This window comes from Trachinotus anak, unplaced genomic scaffold (assembly GCF_046630095.1).
Source record: "Trachinotus anak isolate AG129_WGS33_773 ecotype Australia unplaced genomic scaffold, CSIRO_AGI_Tana_v1 ptg000002l, whole genome shotgun sequence".
Classification (NCBI taxonomy): Eukaryota; Metazoa; Chordata; class Actinopteri; order Carangiformes; family Carangidae; genus Trachinotus; species Trachinotus anak.
The window spans coordinates 12,065,784-12,071,783 of NW_027273853.1; positions in this window are offsets into that span (position 1 = coordinate 12,065,784).

A 6,000-nucleotide genomic window follows, 5' to 3' on the forward strand; every position below is an offset into this window, starting at 1 on the left:
ATTCGAACCAGGTTTCTAATCCAGATTAAATCCCATGATTGAAATTTAGCATACCATCTTAATTATATCATGTTCTGTTGGGAACTAAGGTGATGCTGCAGTTAAAACAGAGATACTGGAGCCAACATGAACAAAGTCATTAAAAGCATTGACCTGTGAGGGAATCCGCATTACACATAACTCATCTGCTTAATTAGGTTAGGGGAACTGGTTTGGAAGAGAACATGTTCAGTGGCAGATTTGTGGTGATGAAAAATGGATCTGATTAATTTGCAGTTTATTTGTAGGTGATCTCAGTTCTCTGGTTCCCTAATTGTGTTAATGTCCTCTTTGGTGAAAACAGGAATGTTAGACTTCCTTGTATGATTGAATCCATGTAAAAAACTGAAACGATAGCAAATGTATCTAAGAACAATTTGCTCACATACAGAGACACTCTGTACAACAATGTCACTATGGTAATAATGATAAAATAACAAAATTGATGCAGCTTAATGGGACATGTAACAGACATAAAAAAATAAGTCATTTTATATAACAAGGAAAGACTATCATTTAATGTTCACTGCAACTATTATTTAAGTAACTAAATTAAATTGTATAAATTAACATTTAATTATTTTTCTTACATTACTGTTTCACATTTCTTAATTTTTTAAGCATATAAAGTGTGATATCTGGTCTTTTTCCTGACTTGATATTGGTAAATTGGCAAGATAAATGTTGTGGTTATAATTAACCAAATGTAGGCTATCTAATGTTCTTATGGCAGCTCCTTATCTTCTTATTTCATGGCAGCATTTGAATATGGCTCATAAATTGTGCCAAGTAATATTAACTCATCATGGAAACTGGCAAACTATGCAGTAGAAACATAAGTGATTTCAAAGTATACTAAAGGGCTAAGCTAAATCAAAAGAAACCAGTGAAATAAACAGAATTAATGATTCATGGATACAAAATATTTTACAACATATGTGGTGAAGTACAGACGGATGAAATAAGAGTGAACCCTGACTGACAGGGCTCTTGAGGATCAAGGCATTGCAGAGATTGCAGTGTGGTTAAAATTTCCAAAGTACTCAAACTATGGATGAGTGGCAGTTTTAGGAGTTAAGGGCACTTAAGAGAGGTGCGGTTTATGGAAAGTCAGCTTCCAATGCACTCTGTATGTAGAAACATAACATCTTTAAGCCCAAAACTGAACTAGTTGAAGATAATAAGACAGTCAGCTCACTGTATTGCCTGTTTATTGCAGTTCAAGGCTGCTTTTCTCCAACACACAAGATAATTAGTTATATAACCATTTCTTTGCAAAATCAGAAATAAAACATACAAATCAATAACACTTGTGTAAACATTACAAAGCTTATCCATTGTCTGTGTTTTTTAACTATAGTGATGCAGTGAGTGCAGTGTTTTTGTATCATGAAACTGCAGGGAGAGAAAATGGAACAGCCGAGGGGAAAGAAGTATAGTTAAATCTCTAATTGGAGGCAATTTGATTCATTTAGCTGTGTTGGAGACAAGGAGTCCAAGGAGACAGTGCCTGGGGCAGTGTTTTTGTCATCTTCTTTTTGTATCAGTTAGAGTAATTCATGTCCCCAGGGGCCGGCTGTCAGTAGCAAGGCTCCATGAACACATTCCTTCTGATCCAGGCCATTATCGGCCCATTCAGCAGCACTGGAGCCTGCTTACATGGGCCTCTCTCCGGGCTGACCTCCTGGGCCCTCGTCTGGGCCTGACTCAACACTCCCACTAATCCACACCTCAAAGACTACAAATACAAACTTAGATTAAAGTCTGGGGATGGAGTCACAACCAGCCACATGAGCATTACATGATCAGCACACAATCTTGGTCATAGTCCACAGTCCACACACAGACACACAAATACACACACACAGACACACACACACACACACACACACACACTATAAGAAATAACAATAATAATAACATCTGCTGTTTACAGTAGGGTGTTAGGAACTGGAATGACTATGTAGACTGCATCCCATCCAAAGAAAAATCCTAAAAATTTTCTTGTTGTTTTCTTCTTTCTTGTGATGTCATATACATTATGTGCATCTCTGGCTTCAGTCAGCAGAGCTTTGGCAATGAAACTCACCAACATTGTGACAATAAGACTCTTTCTGTCAGCATTTTTTCATTGAATGATCTAGACAAGAGATTAATTGAATTGTCTCTGCCAGTGTGATTTTGCCTTAATCACTTACATTTCTCTTGACTGCAAATTAGAGGCGTGTCTAAGAGCAAAGGTAACAAAATCTGTGGTGGGAGCCACACCCTGTCTCAGCCCAATACAACCCCCACCCTTCTTATTATTGTTTTGGAACATCTCCATGTGGTTGGACGCTTTATGCCAATATGAAACATAATCACTGGCTGCCAGATCCAAGTGGTGCTAGAGGTTCTCTTGTATGGGCGCCATCTTGCCCCAAGGGTCCAAACTATTCACAGGGGACTTTCCTGTTGCAAACTGCCTCTATCAAGCCCACACTTAACAGCACACTCATTGAAATGTATACCATTGCTGTATTTTTAATATGCTGCTGTAAAAAGGAGCTGACTACAATTACGAAATTATAACTACCACAGAATTATAATTGGCTGCATATTTGCACTCAGGTCATTTGAACTGTCTAAATGTACATAATGCATTCATAAATTTAATGTTGGACTGCCTGTGGCCCTCCATGCACACCTTGTAAAAATGAAAACACTGTTCCAGAAGAGGAGCACTCGAGCCAAAACCAGCAGGCAGTAAGAACATTTTCACTCCTCAGGAAGATTTCGTACACCTACATTGACATAATATTCACATGCAAATGCTCTGCAAAATTTATATTCTCTCCATTCACATTAGTCTCAACTCATTATTTTCATGTTTATGCTTGACAAAATGGAGCATGGTATTTGGAGAACAACAAACTTCAATCCTGCTTGAAAACACTGTTCAGTGGTTTTGGTTTAAATTCTGTGAGGTTCTCTTATATATCTGTTTTTACTGCTCTGCACCAACAGTGGCAGTATATTGCATGAAGTCGGGAGGGGGCAGGGGAAACACTACAGAGAGCACAGGCACTTTCCCGAATGCTAGTAAATCTAACCCTCCTAAAATCCACAGTGAAACACTATGCCAAGTATGACATCACCCCTACACAGACCCGTTTTATGATTTCTAACTTCATTTACAGAGACCAGGGCTGGGCAGGCCACAGAGTCCAGTTTAAAACTGAGTCGCCACACTTAATGGCAGAGACTGGAGTCATTCACTCCAGATTTGAATGGCAAACAGAAGAGGTGGGAGAGATCTGTTGCTGTTTTCTCATCATAGTTTGATGTGCACATGTAAAACATCTGCTGGAGTTTCAGTTAGGTTCAGTTGTGGTTGAGTTTTACTATTTTTACTACTCACCCAGGGTCAGACAAACTCATGGGTGCCTTTCATCTGTGTACAGTTTTCAAGTTCTTCAGAACATTGTTGTCGCCCTTTGCTTTGCTCCACTATCAGATCTCTATCAGATCAAGTAGTAGCTCCTATCAAAAGCAGGAAAATACAACAAACAAAATAACACAAAGTAGTAACAAACGCAAATAAGTTCTCAAAGCCCAAGTTGACGTCTTTGAATTGTTGTTTTGTTTGACCAAGTCCCAAAACCAAAGAGCTTCAATGTACAATGATACAAAACAGAGAAAGCTGCTGCAAATCCTCACATTTGAGAAGCTGCAACCAAAGTATGACTTTGAACAATTAATTGATTATCAGACAATCTGTGAATTGACTGATGAATCAGTCAACTGAGATTGTTTCATCTCAATATGTGAATAGTAAGAGGACTAGATGTTCAATATTAAATAATTTGTCAATAAAGCGAGTGAAATAACAGACTTCTATAATAACAGACCTCATAACCGCAGAATACATTCATACATTTCAAATACAGTCAGACCAGTTATCTTCTTTAGAAAATTGTTTTTTCTTTGAAAGGACCTGTTATTTGATGCTTCAGACATCCCCTCTCTGCTGTCCATCTTTGAATAAAAGAGAAAAAGGCCCCCTAAAATGTAACAGTTCTTCCACACAGACATCTACAAAAGTAAATGGTATCCTTCAGTTTCTAAGGCCACTGTGCATCTTTAACTTGATAATGATTTACATTTCTCTTAGATGGCTCATTTTGTGGAGTATTTCCTGTTCTGTCAGGACCATCGATAATAGTGTTATTATTATGCTCTGTGAGCCCCCCCCCCCCCATTTCCCTGTTCAAGGATGCTCATTAGAAGACCAACCAGCTAATCTGGTGTTAGGGTCCTGATAACTGCTTTGCTTGGCGTCACTCTAGTAAATTGCCATGGCTCCCTGTTAAAAGCCGGCAGTTGATAGCAGTATCAGGAGTCAGGCTGCATCGGGGAGACAGAGTGTCCGGCTCCAAATGACCTCCCAAAATAGACAAGTGCCTCAAGACCAGGGGCCACAGGCACCTCCAGCCGAAGCAAAGGAGCTCAGACAAGGCCAGCTCAGGAAGAACATTTCATCAGGGCCATTGCTGTTAATGGCATGCAGATATTCAAGAGAGGCAGCAGACACTGAGTGACCCCAACCCTCAGTATTTAGTTCTCCCACTGAGCAGAGCCTTGCCACACCACAGACAGGTCAGACATGGAGCCGCCTGTACAGAGTGGGAGCCACTCACTACCACAGAGCTGATAATGATTATGGCCAATTCACTATCGCTAACAGTGTAAGGCCTGCTCTGTCTCTCTGGCTGTGGTCAGAGGACAAGCAAACCATATAGCTCCCAGACATAAGATGCAGAGAACCTCTGCTGCCTTGTGGGACAACCATCCTCAGATAGTTCTATATATACACTTGATTTCCCACATGTAGCTCAAATATTTTGGTGAGCTTCTTCAAACAGACTATGCAAAACTGAGACAGCAGCCATGCCTAAAGAAACATGTTGTTTTCATTATGTATCATGTACTGTCTCTCTTCACCCAGGGACAGTGTGATTTAAGCCGTGCTGGTGCAGCAGGGTCAGCTCTGTGACCCTGTCTTTCCCCAATGATGATTTAATTGTGCACAGAGGGCACACTTTCTACTCTGCCAAAGCACTACCTTGGCTTGGGTCCTCCCTGAAGAGTCACTTGTAAGAGCCACTTGTTGAGTCCGACACAGGAAGGCTAATTACAGTCCCCGATGCTACACTTCCACTACCGGCCCCATGAAGTAAATCAATAAGAGAGGAGAACAGGAGGCATTGAATCATAGACTGAAAACAAGGCAGCTCCAGTGTATCCTGGACCTGTGTAAGCCTCAGAGTGAGGCAGAGTGAGAGGAAGTGAGCAAATGATCCCTGTGAGTCCTTTAAGCTTGAGAAGGAACACATTGTTGAGAAGGCCAACAGCAGGTTTGAAAATTCCTAATGTACCTGTGGCTCAGTTACACATTACAGATAAGCGAAATTTAATGTGCCATGGCAAATGACTAACTCAGCAGATCCACCAAGATTGTACTGTGAACTGATACTTCGTGCAATGCACACAACAAAGGATATTAGCCTGGATTTGAGAGCCTAAGACAATTTTTCAAGATTGGAAGGAAAGGTCTTTTCTGTCTTGTGTCTGTTAAGAACACATACTTATCACTGACAATTGTTTAATGTGATATCTTCACAGATCAAGTGTTAAACATGGCTTAAACTCTTTTGAGTATGATTAAATTGATTTCATCACATCTTTTGTTGCAGTGCACATTATGTAATGACTAAAGGCTGCATGTTAATGACACAACACTGTAATCTGGATTTAATGGGTTCAGGGAACTGACAATTGCTTGTTTTTATGTGCTAGCCTGTAAGGTGGAAAATATTTAAATTTAAATCCCTTGCCTCCTAACAGAGCCTCATACCTATCAGAGGTGTTGTGATCATATCAAATATGCCTGATTTTGGGGTCTAAAATGTAGATAATCTG